Raw genomic sequence first — 22,823 nt, forward strand, 5'->3', positions numbered from 1 at the left:
GGTCTGGAAGCTCCCAGCAAATGCTATCTTAGAAGTTCACCTAGATGAAAATGCCTTTGTGAGAATGCAGATTTCCAGTGAAGAATTTCCAGCACATCACTGGAGCAAAAAATGTATGATCCTGGACTTATTGTATAGCACAGAGAGTTCTACTCAATGTTCTGTAATAAGCTTATAGGAAAAAAAGAAAGGACATAAGTATATATATAACTGATTCACTTTGTTGTACACCTGAAACTAATACAATATCATAAATCAACTATACTACAATAAAATTATTTTTTAAAAAAATATACAAGCTTAGATGCATTGAAGAGGGGCAGAAGAACAATTTAATTTTACTTACACACCCCTCCTGCAAGGCAGCACAGCTCAGGGCTGAGAGAAATCTTCTTGGCCCATGATTTCCCCCATGAAGGAAAGTGAGACTATAAATGAGTGCCCAATTTTTCAGCTGTGCAGGATGCTGCCAAAGAGGTTCATTTCTTTCACACCTTACCTGGAGTACTGAATAGGGAGCTTCATGACTGAAGGGTGGGGATGGGGAGAAGCTCAGGCAGGGAGAGGGGTATAGAGAATCCCCCAAAGCATTTCAAGGATGCAGATCCTGCTAACTACATCTCCATCAAGAAGCCTGCCCATGAGCCACTGAGATGTCAAAGCCTTGGCTTTTCCTAATCACCATTGGGTTAGAGCAGTTAGTTCACCAAGAACTAAAACTAGCAAACCCAGATCAAGGCTTTGAAAATCAAATACATGTATTAAACAGGTTGTTGTTGTTTTTTTTTTTTTTCCTGAGGTATGATGTCCAGATTTGACTGTTACTCAAGAAGAATCAAGTTCATGTGAATCAAGGTAAGACCAAATAGAAAACTGTATTAGTATTCCGGGTTAAAATATTACAATACCCATCACAAAAGTTTCACAAAGGATAATACAATTGGAGTAGAACACATATTCCCATGAGTTTTATAAAGGATATTCTGTCTATTTTCAGCTTGAAACATTGTGCCAGTTGTTAAACTCTTAAAAACCAGAGAAATTACATTTCACTTTTGTAGGTCCCATGGCAGGGTTTTGAAAATCAACAACAATCCATTTGTATTATGAGTTGGTGGGAGCCTATATTACAAACTGGTAATTGAGTAATTTTTGTAAGTCAGCCAAAAACTGTGAAAATTGATTTCTTCTCAACACAAAGATACAGTTGCTCCAATCATCTAGATGCTTTCCACTGACCTTCTGAGATGAAACATTCTTAAATATAACCCTGAAAAGAACTGATGGCACACCTGTTAATTTTTGTTATGTAATTAACTTCCCACCAAATTTGGTAGCTTAAAATCATCATTTGTTTTACATCATAATTCCATGTCTCATTTGGAGAGCTCTTTTGGTGGTCTTAGCAGCTCTCAAGCAACTGAGGTCAGTGATGGGTCAGCTGACGTTAGAGAGGTTAGGGATGTTGCTCAGCGGAGACAAACAGCTGCTCCTTGAATCTCTGATCATCCAGGAGGAAAACCTGGGCTTTCCCACGTGAAATCTCAGTATGCTAAAAAGAAGTGAAACAGCACATATGCCCCAGTGCACCATAACTTTTTAAGTCTCTAGCTGTGTCTCATTTGCTACATCCCATTGACAAACCAAGTCACAGGACTAAATACAGATTCAAGAATGGAGAGATAAATCTCAACTACTAAGAAAAGCAGTTGAAAAATTGTGCCACTATATCTTTGTTTTCTTGGGAGGTTGTCTACAACATAGAAAGTAGAAATTCCCATCATGGTGCAGCAGAAATGAATCCGACTAGGAACCATGAGGTTGGGGGTTTGATCCCTGGCCTCGCTTAGTAGGTTAAGGATCCAGTGTTGCCGTGAGCTGTGGTGTAGGTTGTAGATGCTGCTCGGATCCCGTGTTGCTGTGGCTGTGGCGTAGGCCGGCAGATACACCTCTGATTAGATCCCTAGCCTGGGAACCTCCATCTGCCGCGGGTGCGGCCCTAAAAAGACAAAAGACAAAAAAAAAAAGAAGAAGAAGAAAGTAGAAAGCTTCATTTAAACAAAACTGGATAAAATCTGATATATGGAAAGCCCTCCTGTGCAAAACAAGAAATTCAGTAAGAGATCTTCGTCTTCCAGAAGTCTGAAGACTAGGGGAAGAAATGAGTATCTAAACACCTAATCCTATTGCAAGGCTGGAAAAAAAGTAGTGCTGGACCTGAGTATTAGCTGTTTTGCTGGAACACAAAGCCTCTTTTAGTCTGATGGTGGTAATCGGAGAAATTTCCATGGAGGAATTGACAAGTGTGCTAGTCCTAAGATGACTTTTTTAGGTAAAGAGATAATGAAAAGATATTTTAGACTGAGGGTATTCATCACATAAAATCATAGAGATGTGAATATGCATGTATTGATTAGTGAAATTACACTTCCCATAATTTCCCACACCTTCACCAGGTTAATTTCTTTCCTATTATTATCAGTTAAAAATGAACCCGGCTGCAAGTTAAGACAACCTGTACCTACAGTGGCTTAAACAAATAAAGACTTCTCTTACCCAAAATGTCTGGTGAAAGGTTGTTTTTAATTTTTTTTTTCCATCCTGCTTTACCATTTTTAGCATATTGACTTTCTTTTTCAAGTTTGTGTCTCACAGTTACAGTTGGCCACCATAACTTCAAACACAGTCTATATTTAAGACAGAAAAGAAATAGATAAAGCTTTGCCAATGTAGAGGAAGAAAAAATTCACCTTAAACTTAGCGTCATTGGGTGGGTCTGAAAATTAAGCTCAGGAAGACAGACTCACAGGAAAAAAGCATACAAATTTATTTAAGTTGTATGTGACACATGAGCCTTTATAAGGAGATGAAGACCTGAAAAAAACAATTAAATCTGAGTGTTATTAGGCTAGCTTTGATGCAAAGTGGACAGTCATGTGAAAATATGGTAAGTCAAAGACTAAGAGGTAAATGTAACAAATAGGAAATTTAGCAAGGTCTATTTATTTGGATTCTTCTGGCAGCCATTTGTGTTCAGAGATAAGAGTGACCTTTTTTGCAGGTATAGTGAGGACACTTCTCTCCTGAAGATTAGTGACCCATTTCAAGGTAGAAAGGTGGCGGGAAGGTCAGAGTAACCTTCCTGCTTCTGCTGTTTTCTTAAATTCCTTCAGCTTAAAATGTTCATGGTATCAAGTTACCCTGATTTGGGGTAGTGTGTTCTGAACTCCATCATCAGTCATATCTGTACCCTTTATATCAAAAATGCCATAGTTTTTCCCAAACTTTCCCCACAGATTTCATTTAATCTCACTTGGCTGGAACTGGGTCACAAAAAGCTGGGAAACTAGAGAACAAAAATTTTATATTTGGCTTGAAACAATGATTATTCATCTCCTAGACCTGGCAAATGACTATCGTTAACCACCACAGGAAAAAAAAAAAAAAGATTCTGTTAGTGAAAAAGAGGAAGTAATATTTGCCATGTTATCCTATATATGCTTAGTTCTGGTGCATACCTCTATGTAATTTTTCTAGAATGGAATGCCTTTCCTTATCTTTATCACTCTTCAAAGATAGGTCAAAGTACCAACTCTTTGATGAGGCCTTCCTAGGAGCCTATGCCTGTTGGACTGGTACTCTTTCTGACCCATATCACATTAACTTGCCATTAATTGCATTGTCTTTAATTGCTTGCTAATTGGTGTATGTATATACTTTCTCTCCTCAATAGAAAAAAGTAAATATTTTTAAGAAGAGAGAGACAGCAAGTTATAGTTTTGCATTCTTTCAATGCCCCAAAAATTCCTGGGCACATACAATATACGTGAATCAAAACTGTTAATTGTTTTTCCACTGCAGTTTTGCTTCATGAATGTTTACATCCTTAGAGTTGATTAACCCATCCTGCCTCCACTTCCTTTATGCAATAACAAAGACCTATTTATTTATTTATTTTTATTTTTGCTTATCAGGGCCTTACTCGCAGCATATGGAAGTTCCTCAGCTGGGGGTTGAATAGGAGCTATGGCTGTCAGCCTACGCCACAGCCACAGCAATTCCAGATCCAAGTCTTGTTTGTGACCTATACCACAACTCATGGCAAAGCTGGATCCTTAACCCACTGAGCAAGGCCAGAGATCAAACCCGTGTCCTCATGGATACTTGCCAAGTTCATAACCCACTGAGCCACAATTGGAACTGCAACAAAGTTCTTTTTAAAAAGGAGGTTTAATAAGCAATGTGAACATTTATTGTCCATTCCATGTGCTTAAGCACAGGACATCTATCTTTCTTCCAATCAGGGTTTTGAATGGTACTCTCTCCCCCTAACTGGTTCCTGGAAGGAACTCAAATTCAGGGTGTGGACAATTGTCCCTTCACCTTGATTATTAATAAAACAATGGCCAACTGACCCAAGCCAGGCCAACAAGGGTCAATTAGGATATGTATGATCGAAATAGTAGGACAGAGAAGCCTTTCTCTTCCTTTGGAGTCAAAGCTGGACCTAAGCATATTTTTTTCAGTCTTTCACCATTCTTAGCAGATAAGAATAAAGCCAATTTCTAGGAGTGCAGAGCCAAGGGAGGGAAAGAAAAAAAATTGATTCCTGACAATTCTATTTGAATTGCAGGAGCTAGTCATCCCTGAAGTCTGAATATTCCAATTAAGCCATAAATTTTTTTGTGACAACTAATTCTCATTTGACAATAAATCCCCTTTTCAGCTTAAGCCACTTTTAGTTGGACTTCTATCACTTGCAGATGTCATGACAGGATGGAAGCAGCCTTGTTCTCACTGTCGAAAACTTAACTTCACTTTGAGCTCTGCCACTCTCTAGCTATGTGGCCTTGCACAATGTGTTGTATTGCATGTTGCCAACTTGACACTACTGCTCTCATTTAAGGACAGGAATTACATTTTCCAGAACCCTTATCCCTGCATGGTTCTGAGTTAGGAGTGACCAAGAAAGGAATTTGCATAAGATTTGGAAGCTAAAGGCCAAGACATCACTCTTGGGAGGCTATAGTGCTAAGATGGTGAGGGACAGATATAAAGGTCCCCAGTGGTTCCCAGCTGGTCATTGCTTTTCTCTTGCTCCTTGTCAAACTTGTCTTTCTGACTCCTGGTTCTACTAACCCACCATGGCCCCAAGCCCACCATGACGTGCTTGACTGTGAGATTACAGAAACGACATACTCCCCAGAGGAGACCCTTTCCACAGACACTTCCACCTTCTCCCTGGTCATAGGACACCCTTAGATACCTGATGAACATAGCTCCTCAAATTTTCCAGCAAGCTCTCCTGTGTCTTCCTGGGCCAATGTTTCATTTGGATCTGGTTATTAACTATGTCTCTTACTTCTACTCCCCTCTTCCAGACCTGCACTTAAATAGTTCACCCCACATTCATAAAAAGTATAATTTCTATACAAATTTCCTTATTCAGAAAGTACTTGTAGTGGTTTAGTTTTCTTGATGGACCCTGTTTAATAAGGCCACTTAGGCACTCTCTTAAGCCTCAGTTGCTTTACCTATAAAAAGTGGGTTGTCCTGCCTGACATTCACTCTGTAGTGAGACCCTCGTGATAATGGGCCTGGGGTGTAAACTCTAAATGTATAGCATTATTGCAGCCTGATTGTTGGTCCTTGCAAGCAAGGGCCTTGGCTCTAGCACACACGACATTACAACCTTTCTTTCTTGCATAAGCAAACCCTCAAAAGACAAAAAAGAAAGCAGTTTCTAATCTCAAAACAAGTGTTTGCCTTAGAAGTAAAAATGATAATAATAATAATAATAAAGCAATTACTGTTGAAATTCTCTCAATATTGTGCTTATTTCTTGATCCTTTCATTTTTTCTTCTTTTCTTTCCAGAAAGAATATTGAGATTTCCGTATTAATTATTGATTACCATTAAAATATACCTTTTCCCCATTATTCCCATTGAGACCCCACTACTCGTCCTCTTCCCATTGCAAACCTTTTTGATTCCATGCCTATTATTTGCATAGAAGATATAAAAACAGTGAATTGTCAAAAACTTCCATCAGATAGATATTTTAAATGTTTTTAGAAGTTTATCTAGAAATTCAATCTTTTCCATTTTATCTATATAAAATCCTCCTGTGTAGTTATTTGAAGATTTACACATTACACATTATATATTTTTACGCTTCTGTCCTTTTAAATTTTGATATACATATTTTTTAAGTCTATAAAACCTACGACTCAGTTTTATTTCTCAAGCAGAACTCTTTCATTGGTTAAGAAATCTAAAACTGAACAGAAGGGTTTGGAGAAAGATATTTTCACTTGAGCATTGGCTCACGATTGAGAAGGGACATTCTGATGCAAGCTCCTCTTTTTGCTCATAATAAAGTGTAAAATGGGCGTTCCACAGTGAATGTTCCCTTCCTACACAGTGATTTCCATCAATGTATAATTAAAAGTGGATTTCCTTTTCCTTTTTGGTTGGTGAGAGGGAGGGGCTGGTAAACCTGGTTAAAGAAGGGAGAACAAAGAGAACTTTCATGAGTTCCTCTGCAAACAGTCTATCAGTTACAATTCCAAGTGTTCGAATGGCTGCACCATTCTAAAGAAGTTCAGGAATAAAAAAAAAGTCAAGCAGGGGGTCCGAGGAAAATTCAACCCGCATGCCAACTAAGGGAAAGAAAGAAAAAGGCAGGGAGAAAAACCCTATCTTTTGTTGTAAAAAGAACTAATGAAGCTGCTGTTAGAACTGTCCACAGTGACACAACAAGGCTGTACACCCACACACATTGTTCAAGTGCCAGTCATCCCTCGTAATGGGAAAAGGAAATGCCGCAGTTTAAAGGAGGTGGTGACACACATGGCTTGTGGAGTTTAACTCGGAAAATCACAGCGAGAACACGCTTTGGTTTGTATAAGCTTCCAAAAGTTAGTGCAAAAATGCATAAGGTTGTCTACTTCAGTCTTAAAGAAGAGATGGACTGGTGGGGGGTAAAATCCCATTGTCATTATAAATTGCTAATTAAATAATTATCAATTAGTTGGCAGACAGAACTCATTCCAGTGTATTCCTTAGAGAGCCGTTAATAAAGAAAAACAGTAATTTTGGCTTTTTTCCCTATACAATATTCTTGCCTAGAGGTGTTAAGTAGAGATAGCCTGTGACATATTCTATGTTGGCTGTTTCATATGGGCCATCATACATTATTGATCAAAGATAATCGCCAATTATAAAGCAAGCAAACATGAATTTCCATTATTCTAGTTACATGGCATTAATTTTACCAAATTAACTAATCAACTGGGTCATTTTTTTCAGTGAATAGGCAATATGCTATTTATTTTCCAGTAAAGCAGAAAAGCCCCCCAAAAACCCAACACTGAATTTTCTAAGTTGCCATGTAGAAAGTGTTTGGGAAAACAAGATTTCCACTGATAATAATTTTGAAATCAGAGGTGGTCTCCATATTTTCAATTGCATAAGTATTTTATCTAAAACTTCTAAGCATATTCATTCACTAATTACATAGATAATTTTAAAATATAATTAAGATAAAAAAGAAACATTCAGATGTAAAGGAACATAAATATATATAATGTAGACATATATTATTATAATGCAAAAAGTAAATATATATTTACATAATATAAAGTTAAAATATTATATATATACATCATATCTATCTTCCTGTCTATCTAGTCTATCTATATTCTTTCTTGTGAATTTAGGACTTAAGGATAAGTACTGATAAGAGCCTCAGATTTTACAAGTAAAAAATTATTGTTTGGTTTTTAAGGAGATAAGATTTTTTTTTTTTTTTTTGAGGCTCAGATTAAGGCCTTGAGGAGAAACAAAAACCAAAAACTATAGTATCTGGAAAGATGAAATCAAATTCCAAAGGAATTCAATTATATTTAAATATAAATAAGCTTATAGCAGTCCATTATCTATGCAGATATAGATCATTTCTCCCTTTTTAGAGAGGTGTGAAATTTTGGACCTCTTCAGCTAGCTGTTAACTATGAATTTGAGAAGGGTGGTAAATTTACCAAGAACAACAGAAAATTCAAACGTGTGCTATGGACAACAACTAGTAAGTAAAATAAATGTATTTTAGTACCAATTGAGAAAAACAATTTTCTTTCTACTATAATATTTTCTACTGAAAATTTGAACAAAGTTCCACTTTGTTATGAAATAATAACTTTTTAAGGTTTGACTTTAAAACCACTCATTTACAGGTGACAGCCATCTTGATTACACAAACCCCATCCCCTTATTATTTCAGTTAAATACCTCACAGCATGGGAAAAAAATTTTCTCTTGTCACAGCCTGATGACCCTTCTAGACAATAGTTTAGTTTTGGGAGCTTGGAATCAATTTACATCTCAAAATCTTAAAAGATCTTCATTATAGCAAGGTTCTTAATTTGATTTACTTTAAGGAATACTTAATGGTTGAAGGTCTGTACTGTGTTGTTTTATTGAATTCTTGTTCATGCTTTAGGATTGATCTACTTCAGCCTTTCAGCAGGGAACAGTTTTCCAGGGAGGCCCAGTGGGACTCCAAATCAATAAGGTTAATAGACGTGGGGCCACTGCAGTCAGAGGTGATATGGCTGGCAATTCTGATGCCAATGAAGACAAGTTCTGGTGTCACTTTTATGCTGGCAACAATGTCATCCTGATTACCTGGCACATGCAGTGGTCATCTGTTAACAGGACTGTGAATGGCCCATTAATCTGAATTTTCTTAAGGGAACTAGTTTAAAACTTCATTTTATTTTTTTACTCCTAATTTAAAATTACTGGTCTCCATGATTTCTGAGATATCAACTGCTCCCTTGATGAAGAAAGTACTAATGCTCAGCTCTTCCTTGGTATTTTAGTACTCTCAACAAGAGATCACGGCTCACAAAATGTTAGCCCCCAAATTAGAGGATATTTTGTCAAAAAAAATGTTTATTTTATAAAAGGAAGCTGATCTAAAGAGGGAGTTTGTAAATAGTAAAATCTGAAAGAGGCAACTTAATCTAGAAAACCTTATGTTTATGTAGTAGTCTATATAAAGCAACATAAAATATAAATTAGTTAAGCAAGGAATGGATAGTCAAGTTTTGCTCTACTGTACTCTAACAGGTCTTCTCTTTAAGAAGCCAGTAGAAAAGTAGCAGCCTCTTCCAAAGTCAAGCAACTGATTCTAGAGTAAATAAATTCATCTCTTGCAAATAATTCAATTAAATATGTTGATAAATACACAAGTAACAAAGTACTAGTAAGCACCAACTTGGAAAATTTGCCCATCTGTCTTGAGGAAAAATCTTGACAGTGCACATTCTTTCAAATGCAGAGGCAGATTTTACTGTACAAAATAAAGAATCATTTTTGCCATCCTATCATTCACAGAAGGGTCTATTTGACTGTTTCCTCTTTTACAAAATTTATTTTTTTGAGAAGACAAACCAAATCCAATGAACAATCTAGCCCTGAATGCCCCCAAGAATTTCCTTGAAAAAAATTCCAGAGTGTTCAACTATCCATCTTGGATGTATCCACCTGTAAATCTGTTGAATGTAATATGGCTAATTTGTCATATTCTTCAAATAAAGATTTATGAATGCCAAACCCTGAAACAGCAGATAATAACTACTCTTCTTTTCAGATGAATTTTGCCATGGGAGACAGAATGGATATTAGCACAGGGAAGTAGAAGATTAAATTACGGTATCCTTTTTATTGTCTCCCATACTCATGAAATCCATTACATAATAAAACATATTAGATTAACTTGAAAATACTTCAAGTCAGAAAGAAACTAGATTTTTTTTTTAAATTACACTGAGATATTCTCAGTTAATTGAGTTGTAATCAGTTAGTATTGATCATTTGCCCTTTTTTATGATGAGGATGTTGATGACTGTGGTGGTGATGATGATGTAACGTGCACACAAAATGATGGAACTGCATTCTGTTCTTCTGAGGAGGATTTGCTTTCATGCCAAAAGTATATCAGTTTCTGTGGTAGCCTTGCAACAGCCAAGAAAAAGGCAGGAGCAAACATTCTAGCCTTTCAACTACTCTAAAAGGAGACATTTTCTTAATCTTAAATTACCTTTTCCATTCTCATGTTTGAAATGTTAACCAAGCCTGTCTTGATTTTGAAATTGTTTGTTGAGGATAAATACCGTTATTGTAATTTTTTTCCAATTTGTATTGTACTTATCTTCTAGGAGTAGGGCAGTTCTTTTGCCCGTTGCACATTTTAAAAAAATGTCTAATTTGAATAAATTAACATTTTTGTCATCAAAAATTAATTCTAAAAAAGGAAAGATAACCAGGAAAGCAATTTAATTGTGTATTTTATAAGAAAAGAGAGAAAAAAGCTTTGTCATTCACAGGGCAGCTCAGTTAATTTGATGTACTTTGATGTGAATTTGGGGGTTGTTTTAATTTCAAAACATATTTTTTCACTTAATAAGGGAGACAAAAGAAACTTTCAACTAGCATCTCCAGTTTGTTATCTCAGAATGTTTTGGCTTCTCAAATGTGAGAACATGATTGTTTTTATTTCCAGGAGGAGATAATAACACTGAAGCAATAAAAAAGAGTCAAGGCAGCTTGCACAGCACAGGAAGTTCACAGCCAGAGACTTAATTTCTCACACAATGTGCTGTGCAATGGGCCCATTAACATAGATGAATAGGCTCTTTAAAGTTTTTTTTTTTCCTTCTTCTTCTTCTTCCAGATATGCAGCTGCCGCTGAATGGTGATATGTTAATAAGGTACTCACTTGCCTATTCTTCAGGTACTCTGGCATTCTCTACCTAGGTAATCTCCATATAGGAAAAGCTATTAGGGGGTTGTATCTGCTACCACACCTTCAATTATATTAACACCTGCACTGATAATCCACGTAAGGTAAACTAGTAGGGGGCCTATGGCCTTAGTCCACCCCTTTTCTCCCTACAAAGTTACATCTGAAGGGGGAAAAAAGGAAGAAGTAGAAGAAAAAAGGAAAGTCACTTTTATTACACATCAGTGGGAACCTTCTGAAAAAGCTTTCATGCCTAGGAAATTGTTATTTCTTCAAACAGCTGACAGCCTGCAGAGGAAACTCTTAATGGAAATCCAGCTCCTGCATTGTTATGCATGGCCCTCATGTAGATTCAGGGGGGTGGATTAAGTTAGCTTCCAAAGGGTCTATTGTGTGGAGCATTAATTTGCAGGGCTCTTGATATTTGAGTTGGAAGGTTTATAACCTCAGTGTTTACTTAGATGAACTACATCCTAGGTTTGTTTATTTCCGTCTACAGTCTCTTATTTCCTAGTAAATGTTACATTTATATTTGTTAACAGCAAGAATGTTGTTATAAATTTGAAAGAAATAATTAGACGTGCTTACATTTATTCATTTTAAAGCCTTGATCCTGGTCCTCCCACGTCATCCTTCAGTGTTCTGTGTATAGAAGATTATACCGATAAATTCATTTCTTAAGAACATTTATGCCATTCAGTTAAACAGCAGCATAAAGACAATAGTTAGGAATGAATGCTTAATTAAGTCTACCCCAAAGTGGTAATTGTCTATGAAATTAACATAACTACCCCTTGTTTCTTTCATATAGCAATATTTTAAATACATAGGATGAACAAACCTACTATAAAGTTGATCGTCTCTTTTGTTACTGTTTGAATGATTACTTATCAAGGGTAGGCTACAATTTTGAAATTTTTTCATATTTTCAAATTGTTATTTATAAACAGCTATGTGTGTTGTTTTAAATATTGGAACACCGCTTAAATCTCATCTTCCAAGATTAAATTGCAAATTTACATTCAGAAATTTGTTCAACACCAACCTTAACCCTACTACCTCCTCCTTTTCCTTCCTGGATTGTATAGGCAGTTGCTAACATGAATTTAAAATTCAATATGAATGGCTGGGGGAAAAAGACATGCCCATTGGAATTTACTCTGTCTTAATCTGGATTTAGGGACTCAATTGAATAGCAGTACATTATGCTTGAACAACTGAAGTTTCTATTATTTTTAAACCTTTTTTTTGTAGAAAACAACACCAACAGCATGTGGAATATTTTATTGCATCTTTTCTGCTTTGGGTTATAATTTTCAATGTCTTACAGATAATTTAAAGTGTGGCTATTCATGGAATTATCCATTTTAGCATTTATATTTAATAGGTCTTGTGATATAGTGGTAAGGTCATTTATTTTCTTAAACGTCAGAGACCAGAACACATGTTTGGGCTTCAAGTACCTTGGGTTGGTCTCTGAACTTCTTTTGGATCTTAGTTTTTCAACTGTAAAAATTAGAGTGACAGTTTGATACCTAAGGCAATAAAGTTCTGTGATTCTCACCAAAATATCCTTCTTTTTAGGAACTCCCAATAAAGCTGATGTATTTGGACCTACCCCCCAACCCCTGCTTTCAGTAATTAGATTTGCCAATCTTTATATATATATATTTCCCAGGAAAGTATATTAATATTGTTGCTTATAGCTATTACTATTTTTTCATCTACTATTCATTCTCTTTTTTTTTTTTACTTCAAGAGAAAATGGTTAATTTAGGAAACTGTTGTTAGAAAAATTCTGACGGATCCAGCTGAAAACATATCAGTTCATGGCAGTGAAACTTTGAAGAAAACTCTTAAGCTCTGATTGCATTTAGCCTGGTGTGTAATCATGAAAGGGGAATCTTATTATCATTGGCTTGTTTGCTGTTTTTGTTTTCCTCATGCAGTTCTTCATGCTGTTCCTATGTATCATGAAAGACAATCCATCCCAAGATAAAATTCACTGATTCAGCAAATATTTCTCAAGTACCTGTCATATGCCACATATTGTGCTGCATATTAAGGATACATATTATATACAGGGAATAAATGACTTTGTTCTTGTGTGGATTATTTTGGTGGTAGTGCCTATCACACTGTAGTTATGTAACAAGTGTTTGCTGAATGAATGAAGGCATATATGTCTATATGAATGAATGAATAAAGCATACTCAATGAAATTATGTTTTTCCTAAGGTAGACAATCTATACGTAAAGGTTCAGTTCAGCTCATTTTAACAGTATAGAACGCCTATGTGTTAGAATTAGGTTTAACCTTGGGAATTTTTACTGGAGAAATTAAATACTAGCAGAGGCTGATACAACAAGGTGAGAGCCTCATATGGATTATACTCAAATACCTGCCGACAGACATAAATTCCACATACTATAATGTGTGCTGAAGTGCTGGCTTATGTATGATTCATTCAGTCCAGATTTTATCTTGATCTTAAAGTTGTTATAGGAGTTATATCCAAAGTTATTATACCATGGGGGAAACAACATTAAGAAAATACTAAGACCTCAAAGGCCACTCATAAGCTAGATAAATGACTCTGGCTCAGTACATACTGCCAAAAGGAGGAAAGAAAGAGAAACCAATTCTTAGTTACTGTGTAATCATGATAAAACTGATAATGACAATGACACTATCAGCTGTCTTTTATACTGGACTTACTAAACACCACATTTTGTCCTGAATGCTCTATATGCATAACATGATTAAATTTTTCTGCTAGTCCTGGAAGGTGGACATTATTATCCCTGTTTTATAGATAGAGAAACCGAGGTTGAGAAAAATGAGGTAACTTGCTCAGGGAACAGAGGTGGCAAATGGCAGAGCTGAAGTTCAAAGTTCAAGTTTCCCTTATTTCCCAATCTCTCCCCTTAACCACTGCATTACTGTTATCCTATCCTTGTGGTCAACCTCTCTAGCTATTTCAGGTCTGCTAGTTGATAACTTTGTTCTTTCTGCAGTTCCTTAGGATACTGCTGGGTACAAACATTAATTGCAGCTTAGTACAAGAACAGCCTTTCAGCACTGCAATTCATCAAAGAGAATTTTGTTAAGCTCTTATCAAAAGTCTAGAAATACAACTTTTTTCATGGCAATAGCTGCTACAATTCTAGAAACTTCTAGTGGAATATCAAATATAAGTGTCTGCTTCTTAAAAGTGTGTGTGTGTGTGTGTGTATAAAATGTGTCATTGCAAGAATAAGATGAAGAGGTGGTAATGATTAAATGGTGGGTTTATGGAACTTGCAAACTGATCAGTTTCAAGAGTAACACCTACATCTCACCATCAGAGCAAGAAGTATGAGAGTTCCTGAATCTGAATGAAAAACGTAAAGGAATACATGATTCTTTTATTCTCTCAAAAAGCAAATATAATACAGGGAAGGAAGGATGGAAAAAAGCAGCTGCAAGCAAGCCAGGATTAAATGTCTGATCCACTACTTTGACAACTGTAAAAACATACTTGATCACTGATGTCATTCCTGGAAAGGCTGATATAATGCAATGGGTTTTCAGACAGCACAATCTCTTCATGCTTCTAGAGTTGCCATGCCTTGTTTATTTTCCTAGTACAAACTTGCTGTCAGGGTTTGTTTACATTTATGATCATGTATTAAATTGGTATATGTACAAATAAAACTTGGACCAGGTTTTAGCTAAATTTTGTTGAAGAGAGTCACTGGAGTTTAGAGCTTCTTCTTTTTTTAAATCACAAAACTGAAGTTGGTGAGTGATATCAACAGGAAGACAAGAAGGAAATTTCTACTTAATCATTTCAGGTATAAGGGTATATAAATAATGAAGTGAGTATATTTCTGCAAAGTTAATTTTCCCATACATATAACAGAATTTCAAAATATACTTTTGATTTTTTTTTTTTTTTTTGCCTCAATGATTTAGTTCTGGGGAAAGATACCTGCTATCACAGTTATTGTGTGGCCTTAAGGCAGTACCTTAATCACTGGGCCTATGCCTTTCCTTGTACTAGATGGAGATGAGATCAAGGTTGCAGTAAGAGTTCAAGGGAATATTTATGATGTATTTAACACAGTGCTTATACTAAGTATTGAATCAATGGTGGTCACGTTTTAGAGACTAGAAGCCTGGAAAATTAAGATATCAAGGAAAAAATGAAACAAAAAGATATTAGTAATAGAAAAGCCAAAGCAACAGATAAAAGGATGATTCAAAATGCCCAATACTGATTGAGGGAATAAAGATGTTAAAAGCCAAAATATGTAAAGATAAGTACAGTCAATGGTAAAGTTTGTCTATATCCTTACTAGTATGACTTTTAGAATGGTGTTTTCATAAATAAGCACAATGGCCAAGAAGCGAAAGAAAAAAAATAGCAACAATATAAAACTTTGGGGAAATGAAACAAAATGAAGACAATTAGATTAAATGTGGAACTTTTGTCCAAGAGCATTTGAACAATGCAAGGAGAACAATATGATAAAACAAAAACCCTGGGAAATCTAGAAAGGAAAACAAAAGAAAAATAAAGAAACATGGGAAAGACAGAAAAAAGCAAATAGAGAAGAAAGGGTTGAAGTGTATATATGTTCAAGCCAGCAGAACACACACAACTCTGCTTTAATTTTGACAGCAAAAAGATATCTGAATTGAGCCGATTTACTAGAAGAAAAGGTCATACGTGATGTTACAAAGCAATGATTTTTAAAAAAAATTCTCAAGTTAAAACAGAATGCTGTTTAAACATAATATATGTCTGTGTTTTAAAATACATATGGAATTCTGGGTTTAGGGCATGGAGAAATCACTTGATTTTATTATAAATTTACCCATCTGTATATTAGAAGTGAGAAATTTTGATCATTTATTATTCATTCACCCAATCCAAAAAGATAAATTTTTCAAATTGCAGTTGAATCAACAGACATAGTAGAGATCTTATTTAGTGAAAAACCTCCATAAGTGTCATTCTGCTGAATGGATAAACAATAAGAGCAACAAAAATACTTCCATCCACACATCAAGCCATCTAAAATTTTTTTGAGGATCTTATCTGTGCCTTGCTTCTATAGCAAAGTAACATATGTATCCCTACTACACATCTAAAGGCAAATAGACTTGTTTCTGTTTGCTTGTCCTTGCAAGGAAGCATTTGCTCACTATTATTTTGCTGTTGATATTTTTTTTTCCTTAATTCTCCAATTCACAAACCTCACCCTACCACCTTTTTTAGTTGTTAAATCCTTCTGTCCTTGTGGCTACCTCTCTATGCACCAGAGAAACGATCTCATTAACAAAGTAGTTCTGTGTGTCCTTAACACAGGCCCTAGACTGCAGCTGGAAGCAGCCAGCCCTCTGCTCAGCCCTGCCGTGCAGAGTGACACAGGCAGGCGACATCATCTGAGTACTAACTTCTCCTACATCCAGACAGACTGCAAGAACCATTTCTGAATCGTGGCACGACATAAGAGAAGCAAAGGTAATCCTTCTGTTTTTATATCCAGTTTTTGTAAAAATCAACCATTTCTATCTAGAAGGAACAACTGGGGGCCAGGGTAGGTTCAGTGTCAAGATCGATAAGCCAGGAAATAAATGCATCAATCAGGTAGAAAATAAAGTGCCAACACAGAAAGAGAAGAACTTCTGATATATATTTTTTAAATGAAAGTTTCATGCAGAATGAATGAAGTGTTTTTAGAATCGATATAAAAAGGGGATGAGCTGGCAAAGGTTTTGTTACCTGGGAATTAAACTGCAGGCTAATATCTGGTAATGAGAGGAGGAGTTTTTGTCTTACTGGAATCTCCAAGTTGGAAAGGACTTCAGAGATAAGCCAGTCTGTCGTGAATGATCAAATCTCATACTTTTCTTTTTTTAAAGGGGTAGCTGCAAAGTTCTGGATAAGACCTCTGCAGGCAACTGGAAGCACAGTGTACCCAGGTGGTGGGTCTCGTCTGTGGCAATATATTTTTCTGTCTGTCCAATTGAATATGGCTGTAAAGGGAATAAAACCCCATGTAATCTCCAGCAGTGACAATTTAATCAGTTGTGTAAGGGGAAGAAGCAGAGTCCCCTCATTTTCATATTTGCATATTTGATTTTTGCATTGGGGAATAGAGGTTATGTTTTTCTATTACTTCCCATTCAATTTTAATGCTTAAACCTTTTAGGAGCAATTTTTTTTCCAGTGGTAGGATATATTGAGTCAAACTGGTCAAAAAATAAGATTTAATTTCTGAAATAAAGCACTTGATGCATCATGCTTTGTGTAACGTTTTTCCCTACAAAGAATCTATGTGCCAGACATGGCTTGCATGCTCCCAGCTTCTGCCTGTGATGCGTCCCCTATTAACATTCAGAGATCCACCCTGAAAATGAAGGCAACTGTTTGGAGAACAATGCAAAATGCTGAGAGCTATACCATAATATGTCCCCTTTTTTGTTAAATTTCTTAAAATGGTAAGTCTTAATAATAACCGCCTCTCTTTCTGAGAAAGGAGGGTTTCTAAAATATCTTATAGACATGGGAATCACTTTTTATGAGGTTATAGTGGAGCAATAAATACAGTTAAATTAGTAAAACTCCATTGTTTTTACAATTGATAGAATGATGTTATTGTCCATAATGTAGTAACAGATTAGGGAATAGATTTTAAGATAAATAAGATGAAAGTAATTTGAAGTCATCATCAATTACCCCCATGTGACTCCCATGAGTAAATTAAAAATCCACTCAGAATGGTGTTGGATTTGAATTACTAGAACAGGGATATATGTTTTTTGTTGTTGTTGTTTTTAATGCATCGATGCACATAAACCTCTACTTGCAAAAGCCCCAGAAGTATATTGGGTAATTAAAAAAAAAAAAGGTTTGCATTCTATTTGCTTAATGATTTAGAATTTCTCTACAAAAAGTGACCTCTGAAGCTAACATTTCTATGAAGAGAAAAAAAATAATAATTTGATTCTATATAATTTTGTGAAAGGAGAAAAAGATTAAACAAAAGTTTTAAAATGTTTTGTGCATTAAATTTAATCTACATATGCATTCACATATACACACAATGTGTATATATTGGTGTGTGTATAGATATATAAAAATGTGGCCTAAATAGTGCTAATCACATTCTATAAGAAACTATTAAAATTGGAATTCTGAAAAGATAAGCCATAGCATTATTTTAAAAAGCAAAGCACATTGTCTTTTAATTTATGTCCATGAAAAGCACACCAGTAGCAGTGTCTAGGCATGTGCAATCATTTGATAACAGGTATAAGATTCTTTTGGGGTGAGCAGAATTCACATTAGATTCAAAGTGATAATATGTTAAGTTTTGACATATTCTTGTTTATTTAAATCTGCATTCTGATGATCACCTTTCAAAGAGGTAACAAATATATGAATATGTGATCCAGTGATTATATATTCAAATTAACCCAGTTTCTTTGAATATGGTCCAATGATTGAATGAGCCCCCAAACACTGTCACTCCTCAGGGAAATACGCTGATGCACATTTTCTCAAAGCCTGGAGAAGACGAGATCTGCCAAGGAATGCCTTGAAGCATGGAAACTCTGCTCTACCTAAACACAAGTCCTAGGCTTTAATCACAATGGCTAGGTTCACACTAGAGCAATTAACCATATGATTGCTTTCTCAGGAGCCCAACCTCATCAGTATCTTTCCTTCAGGCAAACTGACAAGGCTGGATGTAGTCAATGACTCAAGTAGATTTGATTACCTAAGAGGGACAAATCTCTGAATACGCAAATGCAGAGTAGGAATAGTCACCCTCAGTCTATTTTTTAGAAGTAGCCATTTCACAATCCACCTTTTACTTTTAAATGATGGAGGTAAAATGATTGTTCCACTAAACAAGAGTTGGCAAGTTTTAGAATGAAGATTGAGACCAAATAATCATGGCCTATTGTATAGTTGGTTGTTTTTTGTTTGTTTTGTTTGTTTTGGCAGGAACTAGGAATGGCCATGATAGCTCTCAAAATCTTAAAATAGTAAGACTTACTTGAGAATTGGAGGGAGGCAAAAATCCTTAAGGAATGTAATTTGTAATTGAATAGCAGCTATAGAGAAGGTTTGAAAGATGTGTGTGTGTGTGTGTGTGTGTGTATGTATGTATGTGTGTGTACACATACATGTGTAAATTCCTGTGTCGTTTTAGGTCTACTGTCACAAGTCAGTGCTAGACTTGGTGATATATCAAGTGTGAACCTGAAGCTTTCTAGCATCCTCTTCTTTGTATCCTATTTGGAAGTTTTTGCCAGCATAACAGATTTTTTTGGTTACTATCAACTGGAATGATTTTTTCAAAAATGAGTCACTAACAGATTTTAAATGTTTTTCCCACTTAAAAACTGAGTATGAATACAAGATCTGAGCAATGTAAGTTTTCCAATGTGTTTGTAATTTCTTCGCACTTTTTAAAGATTATCCTAAATACTCCTTAAATGAAATTAAAATGCACTAGACAACAGGTAACATACCTCCCAACGATGCTAAGGATTTCATGCTTCCCATATATATTGGCCAGAAATCTGGGAGGTTATGTGATCTGATGAGCCTCACTGGGGCTATATTCTATCCTGGAATGCCAATGTACATACTGCTATGAAAAACTTGTTGAAATCATGAGACTGACTCTGAAAAAGATTTCCACAATTTGGAATTCACCAGTTGGTTTTATCACCTTCAGTGAAAGTACACCCATGGACTTGGGTCTTGATGATGTTGGAAGCCTCTTAAATAAAAGCACTTACACAAATAATAGGGAGATTGGACTTCCTGTTGTGGCTCGGTGGATTAAGAACCCAACCAGTATCCATGAGAATGTGGGTTCGATCCCTGGCCTTGCTCAGTGTGTTATAGATCCAGTATTGCTGCACGTTGTGGCTTACACTGAAGATGCAGCTCGGATCCTGAGTTGCTGTGGATGTGGCATAGGCCGGTAGGTGGAGCTCCAATTTGACCTCTAGCCTGGGAACTTCCATAGCCTTTAAAAAAAAAAAAAAAAAAAAAAAAGGAGATTTTTTTTTTTCTTTGTTAAGATGATTTGTCTTGCATCAAAGATTTTATCAAAGTTGGCAAAAATTTTTTTCCAAAGTCTGTAATTGTCCTGGCTCTTCCCATCCACAGCAGAATGTTCTGAGAATCTAGATGATCCACTAAGTGTCTGGGGCACAGGAGGTAAAGTACCTAGGTATCTGAGGGAAAAAAAAATTTCTCTCACCGTCATTGAGAGAACAAACCAGATGGAGATCAAACAGACATGACCTTATAGTCTAGAGAACACAACCACCTATCTCTTTTTTCCCCTCTTTTTTCTGTTCTTAAAGAAAAATAGACATATATAAATAAATCTAGAGAAAGTAGTTATGAAAAAAAATTGGAAATATGGCATATAATTCCAGCCTGTTTGAGGGGCTGATGAAAAGGTAAATGTGTCTGTACCCTCCTTGCATTGGCCACTGGATGAAGTAAAAGAGGCTGTGTCTCTCCACAACCCAGTGCTCACAGCCCATGCTCCTCCTTCAGCCTATTCTGGGCGGTGGATTCCCCTGTGCTCTTTGTGCACTTTAAGTTTAATTTTGCATTTAAAAACTCAATTGGCTCATCTGTTAAGCATTAAGCAGCTCCCTTTTGAGCCACAGGGGGAGCCCTGGGAAAACCCACAGCTGCTGGAACATGGAAAATGGGTTTAAAAAAACAAAACCATTTTGAAACTTTAAAGCATTTTAGCAGCCGTGGATTTCCCAATTCTTACCCCCCAAATGGTTCATCTGTTTAACTTTTATCTGGTATTGGAACACACAAACCAGAGCATTAAATAGCCCTCAAATGACTTTTTGTTTAATACAAAATGAAAGCAAGAGCTAAAGCAAGCCATGTGGGAGGAACTTTCAGAGAGCTATGGCCTGAAATACCTGCAGGCATATTCTCCCTCCAGTTATAGAAACATTTCTGAAATGCAGCCATGCCCAATGGAACCACAACTTCCCTCTACTCACGTAAACGTGCCCCCCACACACAAAAAAAGGGGGGAGAAAACACGTCCCAGACAAGTCCAACTCCCAGCCTATAAAATGACAATAAAATTGATGGAAAAGTTAATAGGCTGGGGATATTCATGAAATGCTCCATCAAGATTTTAAGTTTCATTATGATTTGTCATTGACTAAAAATTCATGTCTAATGACAGTTGGCTAGGCTATAGATAAACATAAATTATCATTATTATTCCAGGTTCCCCATTTATTCCCCTAACTAACCTGAAGTCTCCCTGTGGTAGAGTCCCAAAGCGTATGAGTGGTGGGCCTTGGAATGATGGTAAAACACTCCTACTAAAATAGAAATTTTTTTTTGGAAGGGTGGCAACTGTTAGCCTGTTGCCTGAAAAAATGTCTTCATTCCTGGGTGGAGCCTACAAAGAGAAGTGCAGTGTAACCAAGAGATAGCGTGCATCACATATGCCCTGGAGCATGCGAGTGAGGAAAAAACCTACACATGGGTCCCTCCTAAGGGCTAACCTGAGTTAAACAACAAGGCAACAGGCCCCAAACAGAGTCACTTATGCTAAGCTTCACGTCACCAAATAAAGACTTAATTATAGGTTTGTTCTCCCAGAAGTGGAATCTTAAACCAGTCAGGAATCTCCTGACCAGCACTAGTTAAATAATCCGCCGGATAGACCCCTGCTCTCCCCTCAAGGAAAGTAATCTTGCAATAATCAACTGTTTTTTGTTTTTTGTTTTTGCCTGGAATAACTTCCTTGTTTCTGCTCCCCCCTCTGCCTCCTACAAAAGTCTTTTTTTTTTTTCCCCCCAGCTCCTCAGAACTTCTTTTTCTCTGTTACGTTGGAGGCTGCCCAATTCTAATTTAATTTTGCTCCAATAAACTTTTCAATTTTTAATATGCCTCACTTTGCCTTTTGACACCCGATTGGAAGGAGAAAAGGGAAATTCATGTTGTAGAAGAGGAGTGCTTACAATGAAGTTGGAAAGACACAAAGGAAATTCATCTAATTGTTTAGTATGGCTTGGGCCTTGATGAGAATCTCTGAATTCTTATACAGAGTTCATGTGTTAACGCATAGGGAATATGATAGTCCAAAGCTGTCAGAGAAACCAAGTCCAAATATGATTCCTCTGAAAGCATTCATTCTATTGGTCAATGTCAGATTCAGGAGTAAAATTATGTGATTCCTGATTCTCAATCCAATTTTTATCTTGGGATATCTTCTTTGAGGTGTCAAAAATCGCTTGCTATGGGGATGGAGTGATAAGTTTGTGAGAATTTTCTACCTTGAACTTTTAAATAAACACTGGATTTTCAAAGTCCTCAATTTCAATTTTATTTCATAGTATTCTCTCTCCCTCTCTTTTTCGCTCTCTTTCTCTGTTTACCCCACCCTGTCTTGACTATATCCATGAATTTTTTAATATACCGATATGGTACTATTATAAGGGATTAAGTATAGTCTATATAATCTTAAAAGAGTAGGTATTAGGAAAGTGGTAAAGTAAAATTTTAATGCAAAAGTAGTACATGGTACTCAAGCCAGATATATACACCAACACATTCCAAAATTATAAAGAATTTCAGTAATGTCTTCAATTTTAAAAGACCAGAAAAGAAGTCTACTTTCCTTATGATCAAACTCAAACCTTGAAGTTTCAAACCAAGTAGAGACTACTGAAAATAATACATCTGTATGTATAAAATTTGTGTACATATACATGTCCTTGTTCACATTACCTTCAAAATTTTTTCTCAGGGAAAACAAAGCTTTATTGAACATTGACTATGTACCAGGCACAGTACTAGTTGATTAATGTGATTTCATGTGTCCAGGAATAATGCTAGAGACCTATTTTTATATGGTTTAATTACAAATGTCCACTTCCTTCTGCTTAGTCCATGTTCCTTGCACTCCACCTGCTGTTCCAAGTTTGAAGAACGGGTGTTCA

General features: G+C 36.1%; 1 long non-coding RNA gene across 1 annotated transcript; it reads left to right on the plus strand.

The window, feature by feature from the left end:
* The first annotated feature begins 797 nt into the window (after positions 1-797).
* Positions 798-17,046, plus strand: LOC125112590 (uncharacterized). Its single transcript, XR_007131191.1, has 3 exons — positions 798-855; positions 16,165-16,320; positions 16,722-17,046. It is a non-coding gene; the product is annotated as an uncharacterized LOC125112590 (long non-coding RNA).
* Positions 17,047-22,823: the final 5,777 nt, after the last annotated feature.

The sequence above is a fragment of the Phacochoerus africanus genome, chromosome 1 (genome assembly GCF_016906955.1).
Source record: "Phacochoerus africanus isolate WHEZ1 chromosome 1, ROS_Pafr_v1, whole genome shotgun sequence".
Taxonomy (NCBI): Eukaryota; Metazoa; Chordata; class Mammalia; order Artiodactyla; family Suidae; genus Phacochoerus; species Phacochoerus africanus.